The sequence below is a fragment of the Mustelus asterias genome, chromosome 10 (genome assembly GCF_964213995.1).
Source record: "Mustelus asterias chromosome 10, sMusAst1.hap1.1, whole genome shotgun sequence".
Classification (NCBI taxonomy): Eukaryota; Metazoa; Chordata; class Chondrichthyes; order Carcharhiniformes; family Triakidae; genus Mustelus; species Mustelus asterias.
Genome location: NC_135810.1, coordinates 17,585,858 through 17,602,405, shown reverse-complemented (window position 1 = coordinate 17,602,405; position 16,548 = coordinate 17,585,858). Strand labels below are relative to the sequence as shown.

The 16,548-nt window shown below is 44.4% G+C and overlaps 1 long non-coding RNA gene across 1 annotated transcript in view; it reads right to left on the bottom strand.

Annotated features, from left to right (window-relative positions):
* Positions 1 to 3,179: 3,179 nt before the first annotated feature.
* Positions 3,180 to 16,548, bottom strand: part of LOC144499544 (uncharacterized) — a 32,073-nt gene continuing 18,704 nt past the window's right edge. Inside the window, exons 2-3 of the long non-coding RNA XR_013498860.1 lie at positions 11,616 to 11,773; positions 3,180 to 3,721 (exon numbers count right to left, since the gene is read on the bottom strand). This is a non-coding gene — a long non-coding RNA (uncharacterized LOC144499544). The remainder of the gene's footprint in view (positions 3,722 to 11,615; positions 11,774 to 16,548) is intronic.

The following is a 16,548-nucleotide window of genomic DNA, read 5'->3' as shown; positions in this document are numbered from 1 at the left end:
TGTGGCTTGGTGCTGGGCTGCAGTTGGAGTTGCAATGGGGGATAGATAACTCTGTCACAGGCACACTCGTGGACTGGAGGTGAGATGTTACATGTGCTGTTGAGGTCTCCTGTTCCCTCTACTCCCAGCATTCACAGGTCTCTGCACTCCCCGTCCTCCTCCTCTTCCTGCTCATCTTCCAGCCCCAATCCTAGCCTGAAAAACACTCTCATGTGGGCAAAATAACCTTGTGCACGAGTCCCAGGGAAGAGATTATGTTGCATGCCAAAAAATAATACTCCACATTTTGAATTCGGAGCAGGCAGAACTAAGCCTAGACATCCACAAGCAGTCTGAAGCCACTAATCAAATACCTTAAAGCAGCTGAGCATCACATTAATAACAGTGTTACGATCGTCTTCCCAAATATCGCTGGCTAGTATTTGCGTGTGTATGACGGGTGTTTGAAATGAATGAATATAGTGCATCCAAAGTTCAGCTTGGCAGAATGGTTAGTTCTCGTTTACATATATGTTTCTTGCAGGCAGACGTGCTTGGCAACCTATATTCACCCAAGTCAACATGGCAAACCCACGTGATGACGGTGCAGTTCAGCAATGGCAGAGCGCCTCACGAAGTTCAGATGTGCTGGGTAATTTTATGCCAGGTAAATGGGCAACCACGGGGCGGCACGGTGGCACAGTGGTTAGCACTGCTGCCTCACAGCGCAAAGGACCCGGGTTCAATTCCGGCCCCGGGTCACTGTCTGTGTGGAGTTTGCACTTTCTCGCTGTGTCCGCGTGGGTTTTCTCCAGGTGCTCCAGTTTCCTCCCACAGTCCAAAGGTGTGCGGGTTAGGTGGATTGGTCTTGCTAAATTGACCCTAGTGTCAGGGGAATTAGCAGGGGAAATGTGTGGGGTTATGGAAATAGCGCCTGGATGGGATTGTGGTCGGTACAAACCGGATGGGATTATGGTCGGTGCAGACTCAATGGGCTGAATGGCCTCCTTCTGCACTGTAAGGATTCTATAAACCATAAATTGCCTTTTCTTCCCCAAAGACTCTTATTTATCGGCCAACTGGTTTGGTGCGATGCTTCATACTGCATCAACTCTGATGAGTGCCTACACATTCCGTGTGTTACATGATTTACTGCTGAAGAACAACTTTGTTTAAAAATTCCCTGAGGCAGTGAAAATGCCAGATTTTGAGTAATGATGAATTAATTAATGCAGCAAATAACTCGGCCTGCCCGTGATCCCATTCTCGATCACTCTTAAAATGGTTGAGATTTTATCACGCCACCGTTATCTATAATTGATTTCTCTAGTTCTAATTAGAGTGATTGATGATACAGGTCCGAAATGAGCAAATACAGATCACGACAGCAGGCGTAGCACAGCTTCAGTCTCAGTGATACTGTAGCATTTACCACGGTTCCACATACAGACTGAGCTGCTAGGGTATAGAATTCAGGGCAATATGACTGAATGGCTGTAGACTTAGTTGGTCGGAAGGAAGGAAGTTTCTTATGATAACCTTAGTTTTAATAAAGTTGGAGTATTGTGTGCTGTTTGAGTGCCCACAGGAAGAATAGAAAAAAGCAATGGAAAGTGTGCAGTGTACATACATTCAGATATGACCAGAGAGGTTATTGCAATAAGGGCTTAATCTGCTATCAGGCATCAGGAAATTGACTTTAGACCCATATTGAGTTCCCAAACATGCCCGTGCCATCAGCTCACCCACCAAGCAACCTTCTGGGAGACGGCCTCCTAATTCACCACCCTACTAATGCCGATGGCAGATTCCTAAGGCTGCAGATCAGTGGGCCCGCAGCACAAGCCAAACTGGCAGCCACACCTGAGCAGGTGAGCGTTGCTGAGACAGGCAGGCAAGTGCAAGGGCGCCTCAACATAGATGCACCTGCATTGGAGTCTTCAATAAGGAGATCTTAAACCAGTAGGACCACAGGAATGAAGGGGGAACCCCGTCCACAGGGCGCTGATGGATGCAGTTGTAGCCTTTCATCTCTGTGGCCACATCATTGAGGTATGGAGTCTCTGGTTCTAATAGCCACCTAACTTGCTGCCAGCAGTTGCCTCCAATGAACCAACAGCCTCTAGACTCAGTGCAGGCTGACTGGGGCTAGAGGATGGTTGGGGTAGGGGAAAGAGGGGGGGGGCAAGAAGGGAGGGGTATGGGGGAGAGTCCAGCACTCTGATAACAGAAAAATACTAATGTAATCACAGATTGGCCCAAATTTGAGCCTTACTTGACCTAATTCCAAGACCTGAAGTACCCAAAAATTGACCGAATTCTATTAACTTTCTTTGCACCTCCAGTGAGTCCAGCAGAAAATCTTCCTCGATCCATCATCACTGTGCTTAGGTCATTCAAGTTCACTTTAGATATTTTTTCCCAATAATGAAATTAAACTAACAGGTGGTGAATTTCTATGAAGGTGCATATATCTGTCCACTGTAAGTTTAGTGGAAGAGACGTGAACTTTATTTATTGCCATTTTTCCAGAACTTCCATGATTCGTCTGTCAAAGTCATGGAAGACAAATGTAAGAATCCCTGAAGAAAATAGCCTCGCGGCCTGGAGCGTTTCAAGGAATCACCCTTATTTTCTTTTTATGTCAAAATTATCTTACCCACTTTCCAATCCTCAGGGATGTCCCCAAACTGTTGCAAATTTATGAAGATGTCAGGTAGATTTTGTGAATTTCGATCTCCTTTAAGCTCTTTGTCTATTTTGAGATGCAATGACTGTTCATTGTGAATGTTTACTATCTACTTTTCTGAGGTTGCCAACCCTCTAAGCTTGGCCAGGAGTCTCCAGGAAGTGAAAATCAATCCCCTTGGACACTGCAATCCTGGAGAAAACTCATCAGGACATTGAAAAAGATTTTTTTTGCCATACGATTTATGAACATCATTCTTTTCCTGATATTTGATTTGATTTATTATTGTCACATGTATTGGTATACAGTGAAAAGTATTGTTTCTTGCGAGCTATACAGACAAAGCATACCGTTCATGGAGAAGGAAATGAGAGAATGCAGAATGTACTGTTACAGTCATAGCTAGGTTGTAGAGAAAGATCAACTTAATATATGGTAGGTACATTCAAAGTCTGACGGCAGCAGGGAAGAAGCTGTTCTTGAGTCAGTTAGTATGGGACCTCAAACTTTTGTATCTTTTTTCAACAGAAGAAGGTGGAAGAGAGTATGTCCAGGGTGTGAGGTGTCCTTGATTATACTGGCTGTTTTCCGAGGCGACGCGAAGTGTAGACAGAGTCAGTGGATGGGAGGCTGGTTTGCGTGATGGACTGGGCTTCGTTCACAACCCTTTATAGTTTCTTGTGGTCTTGGACAGAGCACGAGCCATACCAAGCTGTGATACAACCAGAAAGGATGCATCCTATGGTGCATCTGTAAAAGTTGGTGAGAGCTGTACTGGACATGCCAAATTTCCTTAGCCTCCGGAGAAAGTAGAGGCATTGGTGGGCTTTCTTAACTATAGTGTCAGCGTCGCTGGACCAGGACAGGTTGTTGGTGATCCGGACATCTAGAAACATAAAGCTCTCGACTATTTCCACTTCATCACTGTTGATTTAGACAGGGGTATGTCCTCTATTACACTTCCTGAGATTGATGACTTTCTCCTTCATTTTACTGACATTCAGGGATAGATTTTTGCCGTCGCACCAGTTCACCAGTTTGTCTATCTTTTTCCTGCACTCCATAAATATTGTAAATGGGTACAAAAATGGAAAGGAAAGATTGGATTGAGAAAGCGAAAAAGGACAGAAAAATGCTAAAATTAAAAATGATAAATTGGCAATTAAAACCTGAAGGAATGTGACTCCACACTTGCAATAGTTAATTTTCATTGCCAGAGAAGTGTACTGGGAGTAATTAATGCTTATCATGTCACCGAAAGAGTATTTAGAATAAAATGGGCGAGATTGAACTTCCTGTGGTGTGTTTGGTTTGTATCTACTGCACAAATACAGCAAATTTGGACCATTCAGTGCATTTGACTGTTGAGGCAAACAATAAGATGCAATTTGCATAAAACTAACAATGGAATAGCAGAACGCAGCCGTTAGCCTCCGAATGTTAGAGGCTGCAAAGTTGTTGTACCATTTTTGCATAAATTACAGTGAACCATTATTCATCCTGCCTTTATTTTGACAGGAAATTATGACTCACTATTTTGCTATAATCCTCTATATGCAAACATTGTGACATTGTGATAGAGTACCATCTTCATGCACAGATATGCAACAAAACATCTTTCAGTTGTATTTGAATACATGATGCAAATTATATCGTTGTGCCTTAGTTTGGCTCTACGTGCAGTAAGAGTAACACACGACTCTTCCGTAGGTTCCTGGAAGAAATATTTAAAAAGATTGCTGTGCACTATTTGAATGGAGACAGCCAGTCAAGCTATCTTCTAATCTTGTGCCAAATGCTTGATTCATTATGGTTCAAATGGGGTATATGATTCACAGTGAGATTCGCTTTCCTGAGTTACGTTGGGGGGAGGGGGGAGACGGGGGCGAGACAATTGTCCAAACTGTGCTTGGAAATATGGTTTTTGACACAGGCCCCATCAATTCAACGTAAGTACTTCTTAAAATAAACAACATTTCAACCGGTCCAATTTTAACTCCTTCAAAGTCAATTCACTTACACAGATATAAAATCGGGTCCAAGTTTAATCCAGTTCATTTCATTAAACATGTCAGTTATCGTTTTGACCTTTTTCTTGTCATCCGCTTGAAAATATTTTTATTTTTCTGTGGTATTTATCACCGACCCATTTATTGATTAAAAACAGTCGAGGTCAAGGCTAAATAAATTGAAGGCAGTACACTTGGGTCTTGTGATTTTCATTGTACTTTTAATTCTGGTTTGTTTTGATTCAGGACTATTTCCTTCCGACTTTTTATTGCTTCTTCTACCACATGAATTATGGATACTGCCTTCATGCCGGAGAACTCAAGGCTGTTTCTGTTTTGTCTGTATGTTAAGCTTTGCTGTATATTGTGGGCTACAGCATTTGCTGTACATGTATACAGAGAAAGAGACCAGAATATTACATCCTCCTGACATTTTTATCATGACAAGGGCACTTTAGCAGTTACCAGTTTTCTTTTTTGGGATTATTTTGGCATTCAGTGCCAATGTACATCAGAACATAAGAAATAGGAGCAGGAGTAGGCCATCTAGCCCCTCGAGCCTGCCCCGCCATTCAATAAAATCATGGCTGATCTGAAGTGGATCAGTTCCACTTACCCGCCTGATCCCCATAACCCCTAATTCCCTTACCGATCAGGAATCCATCTATCCGTGATTTAAACATATTCAACGAGGTAGCCTCCACCACTTCAGTGGGCAGAGAATTCCAGAGATTCACCACCTTCTGAGAGAAGAAGTTCCTCCTCAACTCTGTCCTAAACTGACCCCCCCTTTATTTTGAGGCTGTGCCCTCTAGTTCTAGCTTCCTTTCTAAGTGGAAAGAATCTCTCCACCTCTACCCTATCCAGCCCCTTCATTATCTTATAGATCTCTATAAGATCACTCCTCAGCCTTCTAAATTCCAACGAGTACAAACCCAATCTGCTCAGTCTCTCCTCATAATCAACACCCCTCATCTCTGGTATCAACCTGGTGAACCTTCTCTGTACTCCCTCCAAAGCCAATATATCCTTCCGCCAATACTGCACACAGTATTCCAGCTGCGGCCTCACCAATGCCCTGTACAGATGCAGCAAGACATCTCTGCTTTTACATTCTATCCCCCTTGCGATATAGGCCAAATCCCATTTGCCTTCTTGATCACCTGTTGCACCTGCAGACTGGGTTTTTGTGTCACATGCACAAGGACCCCCAGGTCCCTTTGCACAGTAGCATGTTGTAATTTTTTTCCATTTAGATAATAATCCAATTTGCTATTATTTCCTCCAAAGTGAATAACCTCGCATTTGTCAACGTTATACTCCATCTGCCAGATCCACGCTCACTCACTCAGCCTGTCCAAATCTCTCTGCAGACCTTCTACGCCCTCCACACGATTCACTTTTCCACTTATCTTTGTGTCGTCTGCAAACTTTGTTACCCTACACTCAGTCCCCTCCTCCAGATCGTCTATATAAATGGTAAATAGTTGAGGCCCCAGTACCGATCCCTGTAGCATGCCACTAGTTACCATCTGCCAACCAGAAAAGCACCCATTTATTCCGACTCTCTGCTTCCTGTCGGGTAGCCAACCCCCAATCCACGTAGCTGAATCCAATGTAGCTGAAATCTTTTTCATTTATTTGTTCATGGGATGTGGGCTTCACTGACTAGGCCAGCATTTATTGCCCATCTCTAATTTGAGAAGGTGGTGGTGAGCTACTTCTTGAACTTGTAGGAAAATACGCAGTGCTGTTAGGATGGGGGTCCCTGGATTTTGACCCAGTGACTGTGAAGGATCAGTAACATAGTTCCATGTCAGGATGATGTGTGGCTTAAGGGGAGGAACTTGTAGATGATGGTGTTCCCGTGCATCTGCTGCCCTTGTCCTTCTAGGTGGTAGAGGTTCTGGGTTCGAAGGTGCTGGGGAGTTGCTGCAGTGCATCTTAGAGATGGTACACAGATGGTTACCACTATGGGTACTGAACCATAGATGGTTATCACGATGGGTACTTGTTCATATGTTACACTTGTTACTGTTGGGGTTAGGGTTGGGGTGTTCCACCTGTTAGCATTGTTCTGTGTGTCAGAGGGAGTGAATGTTGAAGATGGTGGATGGGTTGTTGTTTTGCCCTGGATGATGTCAAACTTCTTAATGTTGTTGGATTTCCATTCATCCAGGCAAGTAGAGATCACAGTCCTGACTTATGCCTTGTAGTTGGGTGTCAGGAGGTGAGTTACTCTCTGCAGGATTCCTAGCCTCTGGCCTGCTCTTGTAGTATAGTATTTATATAGCTGGGTCCAACTCAGTTTCGGGTCAATGGTAACCCCAGGATGTTGATCGTGAGGAATTCAGCAATGGCAATGCCATTGAACGTAAAAGGGAAATGGTTAGAATCTCTCCTGTTGGAGATGGTCATTGCCTGGCACTTGCGTGGCATGAATGTTACTTGATGTGGACATCTGGTAAGTAACATTCATAATATGAATGTTACTTACCAGATGTCAGCCCAAGCCTGAATATTGTCTAAGTCTTGCTGCAAGTAGATATGGACTGTTTCAGTATTTAAGAGTCACTAATAGTGCTGAACATTGAAGCTTATATTTTCTTCAGAAACAGTAATAAAACTTTGATTTCCACAGAACACTTATTTTTCCATTTGATTGAACTTGGCATGGAATGAAATACATTCCGGGGTTGGTTTGCTGTTCCACTTAAGAAGACTGTGACAATGACTTTGTGTTGCCTCACCACATTTGCAAAGCACAGCATGGTAGTTAATGCATTTTTCAGCTATAAGAACATAAAGAAATACACATCTAAAGACATCAAATGGAGGGGAGAAGCCAATTGTTTTCATGTTTGAGGTTTACCATGAGCGGAATTTAATCTTTTTTTTTCATCGAGTGCTGGCTCAGGCGAGAAAACAGCGTACAGCTCGCCAGCTCCACAGCCGACATTCCTCGCCCAATACTCCCATACTTGGTGTAAAAGAAATGGAAGCGTGGCCCACACCGTCATCCTGGCAGGATGGGGCAGGGCCAGAAACAGCCGGCTGCGTCAGGAATCCTGAGACTGCAGCATCCTTCTCGATCTCTGACACACAGAGAATCCCACCCCCCCCCCCCCCCCCCCGCCTCCAACGGACATGGGAACCCTCTCAATGGAGCTCCCCAGAGGCGGGTGCGACTGGTCCAACCAAACACTGCCCACTGTCTTGGTATTGTCCTCTGGCACTACCCCCTGGCACCCTGGCCCACACTGCCAGGGTGCCAGGGGGTAGTGCCAGAGAACAATGCCAAGGCACTGCGAAGGCATGTTCCCCCCCCCCCCCCCACCCCCTCCAACCCCCCTCCCAGGGGCTATCCTTACCTGTGCACCTCCAGCGGATTCCCTTTGCCTGTTTCCCAGTTTAAAAAAAGTTCTAAATCTCGCCCTAATGTGGGGGGACAATATGTTGGGGAAGTCTGGATGTTAATGCATTGAAATGAGGCACCTGACCTTCCTGTGTGGGAACCTCATTGCGTCACTGGACGACGGGGGGATATCAGAAAATGAGATCTTGCTGGCAAGATTCTTGTTTCCCAGCTGTCGCAGGATTTGCCCCCGCATCACCATTTATGCTCATGACAAACATCAGAGCAAAGTTCCCCCTTGGAAAAAATTTAGAAAATGCCTTGATTCTTTTTCTGTTCAGACTCTCAGACGTTTTTACAGAGCGATCCTAAATGAGCTCATTTTTTCAATTTGAGAAGTCAGTCCTGCAAATGTGGCTTTGCTGAGGGTTTTGGCCTTTCGCTAATCGGCTGTGATCTCCAGATGGAATTTGTGTTCTGTTGGGTGACACAGCATGTTGAGGTGGGGAATGGTGTCACAACATTGAACATTGTATTTGGGATGGGGATTACAGTGGAAATATGGCTATCTGATCCCTTACTTACATTTTCCACCCTCAGCCCCGGCTCCTGCACAACCCCCAGCAATTCCTTCAAATCTTCCCATAACCATTCACCTTCCCACTATCTCCTCTTCTTCAGATCATTCCCATCTCTACCTCGAACTCTTCCCCTTTGAGCTATCTGCAATTTCATTGCAGAGACAGTGTCTGTTCCAAGCGGGGCAGTGTACAGTACCACCTGCAGTGGGATCACCTGAGCATGAGGGGTGGGATGCCTGAGCTCTTAATGGAGACATGCTACCACCCTGTCCCCCTCCAACCATTCCCCGTTTTGGTCAGAAGCATAGCTTTAGGAGTTGCTCGTTCTTGAAATGCCTACATCTAAGGGCTCTTGGGATGTCAAGTGTTCAGCACTGGAAGTTCCACAACCCTAAAAGCATAGCTGACCTCATGTTATGATGCAAGATAGGCCACTGGCTCCTAACACGCACACAATGCCCAATGCACAGTGGCCATGCCCTGTTGCCTTGGCACTGCACCACAGGCCCCTAGTAGTGATGTTCATTACCCACTGCTATGTTAATTCAACTAAATTAATTCCCAGCACCACATCACATGGTCCTGCGAGTGAAAAAGTTTAATAACTTTATGGGACAGTCATATTTGAATCGGTGAATCACCGCATCAAGTTTCAAAGCTGCTGAAGTGGCTTTGGTGACTAAAGCATATATTTAATAAGTGGTTCCTTCCTTTTATATTTTGTCTTTATTCATTTATTTCTGATAAACTCGTGCGATGTTTTAAAGTTATCCCTTTAAAATGTGTTTACAGTGCTTAAGTTAATTAAAAGACAGCCTTTCATCAAAGGAATTGGAGGAAGCATCTTCTGCCACTATACTACTATTGTGGTTTTAAAGATCACAGTGATAAAACTGCGCACATAACTAATAATTTATACATGTTTAAGTTTGGACTCGCAGTCATATATTTAGAAGTTAAATCTGTTGCTGGTTGCTTTTTAATTGCTTTAATGAATCCCCATCAAAGCGGTTCCAGGAAGTGCATGGCAAACATATGCCACATTTGTTCCAAGAATGAACAGAGCAAATCCAACCTTTTCTTAGACATGTTTAATAACAGTAGAATTGACGTCCAGAAAATGTACGGTTCAGTAATCTCGTCAATTAAGTCAGGATCGTGGCTACGGGTGAATTCCAGTGCTACGCCGCCAGTGTTTTTGCAGGGTCAGAGGGAAGTCAACTCACTTGAATGGGCCCAATGGATGTCCGCACGGTCAGGAGCAGATTTAAAAATGGGAAAGTGGGGATTTAACTCCCAAAGCGTTTCTGGAAGGAAACTGCTGGGCCTCAGTGTTAAAGCTCTTCCCCCTTTCTGTCCCAACCCGCCACCCCCAACAATAGGAACATAGGGATTAGGAGCAGAAGTCGGCAAATTCAGCCTTCCGAGCCTGCTCCGCCATTCAATCAGATCATGGCTGATCTCTCCCTGGTCTCAAATCCACTTCCCCACCTGTTCCCCTTATCCCTTTTTTATTATAAATATAGCTATCTCCCTCTTGAAACCATTTAATGATTCAGTCTCCACCGCGCTATGGGGCAGCGAGTTCCACAAATACACCACCTTCTGCGAGAAGTAATTCCTCCTCATCTCAGTTTTAAATCTACCGCCTCTCAACCTATACCCAGTGACCTCTTGTTCTAGATTGCCCCATAAGAGGAAGCATTTGGTCTACATTTACTTTATCAATCCCTTTTAAAATTTTATATACCTCGCCCCTCTCACCTTTCTAAACGCCAGCGAGTATAAGCCCAAACTGTTTAATCTCTCCTCATATGTCAACCCATTCATCCCCGGAATCAATCTGGTATGAAATGATCTGGGAAAGTGGTTAAAATGTTCAATAAAGGCAAAATATTGCGGATGCTGGAATCTGAAGCAAAAACAGAAAGTGCTGGAAAATCTCAGCAGGTCTGACAGCATCTGTGAAGAGAGAATAGAGCCAACATTTCGAGTCTGGATGACCCTTCGTCAGATAAATGTTAAATATAGGAACGTGACACAATCCTGCCATGCATGCATGCACACTATTATTGGTACAGTGGTAAATGCCAGGGCCTCTGGGCATCCCTTTTTGGTGCAGTGGGGCACTTAATATATTTAAATCAGGCTCCATTGTGCAATTGGGAACCTAACATCAAATTGACTGCTGTTGCACAGGTTACCCAGGAGGTGGGAAAAGCGGCAGTGAAAAGGAGTTGGAAACTACCTCAGGTTTCGCAAAGGAAGTGTCTTTTACGGCACTCCTGGCCATAAAGAGAAACCTCCCCCTCAACCCTCCCAATTCCACTCTCACTGACCTCCCGGTTTCTGGGCACTCTTCCCAAGAGTCCCCAATTGTGGCCTTCTGCCATTGGCTTTTCTTTCCAGTCTAGTTAGCTTGGCTGGGCAGTTGGCTGGAAAACAGAGCTCAGATACGTTTTCAAGATCTTACTGCTAAATGCAACAGGACCACTGCACCAGTAGTCAAGTCTTAGAAGACTATAGCCCTATGTAGCCTCATTGTGCCTGACTGACCAAAATGGAGAAGATTTATTCGGGCATCAGAAGGATGCTGAGGCAAAGTTGTGGCATCACAGAGTGCACGCTGGCCCCCAATCAGCTCATCTGCACAATCCTTCAAGCACCACATATAGCAGAATCTGCAGAACTTGCAGTGAGCTCATCAACCATCTCAGAAACTATTGAACTGGCATGGAAGCAAGTCACTCTCAATCCCAAAGGCCTGACTGAGAGGAAGATCCCAAATATGTTGAGCTGTCCCTCAGATATTATTGGGGTGGTGGCAAGTGATGGAGTAAACAAGAGAGTGTTTGATGATTTCTTGTCAGACTTGGAAGTGCTTTTAAAACTCAAATGAAGATTATTGGGAGACATATTTTGCCCCTGTTCTGTCAGGTACAAATTTCCCTTGCTATTTGCAATGGGTCTATCCATTGGCTACATAACATAAACAAATACACCTTTTATCTTGTACAAATGTATCCTTTGGTACCACTAGTTGAGGAGTGGAAAGCATCCTCATCCAATGAACATCCATCTTCGAATCATAGAATCATACAGTGCAGAAGGAGGCCATTCAGCCCACCGGAGCACTGCCCCTTCATCAGGTGAGTCCTGGCTGGAGACAATACACATCTCTTTAACCTGTGCTTAACCCTCTCTGCACTCACATTGTCTGTACCTTTAAGATCTGATTACCTATAAAGACTCTCATTCCAACCATTATCTTGTAAATTGAGTTTGTATCTGTATGTGCCCTGTTTGTGAACAGAACTCCCACTCACCTGATGTGACTTGTGGAGGAATGGCCAAGGATAGAAAATGCAGGCTTTGCCAACCAACACCATTAGTCTGCTGCAAAGGAGACCTTGGGCACAAATTTAGAGAAGCCTCTTGCTCTTGGTATTCAGAGGCAAGATATTACACTGAGAAGATTTTGATAACAAGCTCTAGTGGCAGCCAAGAATTGGTCTTGGTATATTCAGATCCCAGGGCAATGGGCTGCTAACAGCTTAGGCAATGGCAGAAAGATAGACTGCTGAGGAATTGATTAGGCTGATGTCCTTTTTACAATTCCCAACCAAAGGACAGCAGGAAATAATATAAAGTATGGATTTAAATTCAATGGCATTACCATCGCTGAATCCCCCACTGTCAACATCCTGGGGGTTACCATTGACTGAAATGCACCAGCCATACAAACACTGTGGTTATCAGAGGCTAGGAATCCTGCAGTGAGTTACTCACCTTCTGAACCCCCCCCCCCCCCCACCCTCACCCCCAAAGCCTGTCCGCCATCTACAAGGCACAAGTCAGGAGTGTAATGGAATACTCTCCATTTGCCTGGATGAGTGCAGCTCCAACAACACTCAAGAAGTTTGGCACCATCCAGGACAAAACAGCCTGCTTGATTGGCACCCCATCCACAAATATTCACTCCTTCCACCACCAACGAACAGTGGCAGCAGTGTGTACCATCCACAAGATGCACTGCAGGAATTCACCAAGGTTTCTTAAGCAGCACCTTCCATACCCAATGACTTCACATGGTGAGGTTATCCTGGAAAACCATGTCAGGCTGCGATTTGAAGTTGCTCCAGCTCCAAGCCGGAATGTCTGAAAATGTAGTCGCATGACGTTTAGCAGCAGAAGTATCAAAGCCTTCGAGAAATTACCTCAAAGAATCAATACAATCATTATTCAAGTAAAATTCCTACTGCCTTGCTTCTATAGTGTGTATATTTCCCAATTCCAAATAGGAAGAAAGTAGGTTTGAAGAATTCTTCTGAATATGCTTAATTATCTCCAATCTCAGAAGAGAGTCCTTGCTGCCACAGTGGCGTAGTGGTTACATCACTGGACTAATAACCCAGAGGCCCAGGCTAATTCTCTGGGGACATGAGTTCAAATCCCATCACGGCGGCTAGTGGAACTCAATTTGTTCAAATTGATTCATGGACGTTGTTGGCTAGCATTCAATTAATAAATGTGGAATCTAGAACTAGCCTCCATAATTTGATTTCATTTATAACTGGCGGCACGGTGGCACAGTGGTTAGCACTGCTGCCTCACAGCGTCAGGGACCTGGGGTTCAATTCCCAGTCTTGGGTCACTGTCTGTGTGGAGTTTGCACATTCTCCCCATGTCTGCGTGGGTTTCCTCCGGGTGCGCCGGTTTCCTCCCACAGTCCAAAGATGTGCAGGTTAGGTTGATTGGCCATGCTGAATTGCCCCTTAGCGTCAGGGAATGTGTAGGTTAGAGGGATTAGCAGGATAAATGTGTGGGGCTGTGGGGATAGGGCCTGGGGTGGGATTGTTGTCGGTGCAGACTCGATGGGCCGAATGGCCTACTTCTGCACTGTAGGGATTCTATGATTGATTCTATGAAGAGGACCACATCTACTCCTGAGCGCAAGGGCTTCCTAATTTGCTTCACCACCTAACTTTTCGCTTCTCTGACTTACTGAGAAACACAAGTGAAAGAACATCACTCTCATCGGCTTCACAGCTCGCAAGCAGCCATTTTTACCAAGCCGTCATTTTAAACAAAGGGATGGGTTGATTTCCATTCATTTTCTTGGGTGATAACCTCATCGTAGCAAGACCGCAGAACATGTTTGGAACTTGTGTGAAGTCTGGGTAGACAGAATTAAAAGTGAGAACTCTACAAGGGACTTCAAAAACCAGCTGAGCCATTCTAGAGTTGCACTTAAATAGTGCTGAGTGCAAATTCTTTGCAGAATAGCACTTCCTCCAGCTGCACTCTGTTTTACTTTGGAGTAAATCTGGAAGTCACAATTTGGCAGTATTTATAAATCAAGCTCTTGTTTAATAATATTATTTTTCCTTAATATTTATTACATGCACAGAGGAGAAGTACTATATATACAAATGATGCATAAAATGTAAGAATGCTTGAGCTTTCTAAAAAACCCTTACATAACTTAAATAACATTTAAAAATATCTGAAATAATGCCTCCACATAAAAATAAAGACATTTAATTTTTTTAAAATTACGAGTACTTGTTAACATTGGAATTTACACAGGTCACCGTATTATGATGAAATGCACCAACTTGTGTCCTCACAGGCTTATTAAAGTTAAACAAATAGCCTGTGCATTATTCCAATAATTCTAAGAACAAAAAGTTCCTGCAGTCATTTCTGATGTCAGTTTGCCAGATTACATAACAGCGCCTGCCTATAACTTTAGTTTCTGGGATTTAAAGTCGACAATTTTCGACAGCGCACTATTCTCTACAAGCAACGAACACTATAGCAATGTATTCCTCTCACCAAGGGGGTGACCCCTTGCTAGGCTACAACTCGACAGATACGAATCACGCTTTGCTACCTCCTTAATCATGCACAAGACTGAATGTTGAAAATTGGCAGGCTATTCAACATCTGGAGCTGCATTGTCAAATTCAATCACTAACACATACCAAGGGTTGCTGGATGGGTTCCAGGAGCAGGGATAGTTTTCCTGAATAGTTTTCTCTTGCCGAACCCATCAATCCAGATATCAATCGTTGTGCTCTTAATTTCCAATTGAGATTTGCTAACGTAACACTGAACGGCGGCACGGTGGTTAACACTGCTGCCTCACAGCGCCAGGGACACGGGTTCGATTCCCAGCTTGGGTCACTTTCTGTGTGGAGTTTGCACGTCCTCCCCGTGTCTGCGTGGGTTTCCTCCAGGTGCTCCGGTTTCCTCCAACAATCTGAAAGACGTGCTGGTTAGGTGCATTGACCCCAAAATGCACCAGAGTGTGGCGACTAGGGGAATTGCACAATAACTTCATTGCAGTGTTAATGTACTTGTGACTAATAAATAAACTTTAACTTTACTTTTAAAAGAACAGTTCTCAAACCTGGCACCTTCTTGATCTATATGGTTCACCTACTCATTAGATAAACTGGCCATGCCCAATGAAGAGAGTTTGTGGGATGCTCTCCAAATATGCTCACTTCACAAAATGAAATGCAATCGTACCAACTCACTCGTTTGTCCTCCTGAAAGAATAAATTCACCGGTGAGATATTTCTCAGGAATTTTGTTAAACAAAATATTTTGACACTTTCTGTGGTCCAAGCTGGGAAAGGCAGTACGCAGGTGTGCACCCGAGCTCATGGGGGAGAAGCGTAGAGTAGTTACAGCACAGTATGAGGTAATTTTAGTCCATCGTCCCTGTGGTGGTGCTCTGCAAGAGCTACTCTTGATAAACAAAGTGGGACAATGGAATCCCCGACAGTAATGGAGTATGAGATTCCGGTGAGCTGGGAGTTCAGGGGTCAGCAGTGGGGGATCTGTGTGAAGCAGGAAGGTGAAATTCAGAGAGGAACCTGGATCTGCTGAGGGTTTTGGCTTGAGCGACTATCTCGCAGCTCAAATTCCAGTCTGGGAACAGATATACCTCTCCCAGACTATGGCCGGAATCTTACGGCAGTTCACACCGGCGAGATTTTTCCATCCCGCTGCAGTGAAGACTCGACTGAGCGCCAAATTCTCCAACCTCGCTGCAGTGGGAGTGTGGTGTGAGCGGCCATTAAGATCGCACCCCATTAGTCTCCTGGAAACTTTAGGGGTAATATGTTAAGTTCTATAGTTCACCCGGGAACTCTAAAGAGTATGTCACTGTTGAATCCAGCACAGACTGAGGTAGGTTAGGCATTCAGCTTTAAGAAGGTACCAAGACCACCCAATAAATCCCAGAGAGGGCTAATTATCTTTGTAAAGATGATGTTTTGTTTCATTAGGAGCAGAAGACAATTTTCTTCTTAGATGTGCAGGTTAGGTGGTTTGGCCATGCTAAATTGCCCCTTTGTGTCAGGGGGGCTAGCTAGGGTAAATGCGTGGGGTTATGGGGCTCAGGTGGGATTGTGGATGGTGCAGACTGGATGGGCCAAATGGCCTCTTTGTACACTATGATTTCAGGGATGTGTCTCTGTGAGCAGTTGGCTACCACACTAGATTCAACTGGTACATCAGAGTAGGCTCCGTTGATACATCCACACAGATGTAGTTTGCCCTTTCCAGATATGGAAATAATCTGCTTCCCATATCTGGTGCTTCAGGGGTTTTACTCCACCATACTGGCATTGGCACAGCAGGGACCTTCGGAAACAAGGAGGCCACAAATTTCCTGAATGCGCCAGTACCTACTTTAACGCAGATGCCAGAATCCTTGAAACTAAAGCAGAGAATGTTTGAAAGAGCAGATCACTCAGCTTCTGGGGAAAGACCAGATGCATAGGCATTCCTGATTCCACTTCTTCATCAAGTGGAAGGTCATGGAATTGTGGTTGACATTGGGATTTTCGATGGTTTGTTGCAGTATGCTCACTTGTAGTTAAATCAGTTGAACATCTTGCTGTTTCGGAACACTTAAAT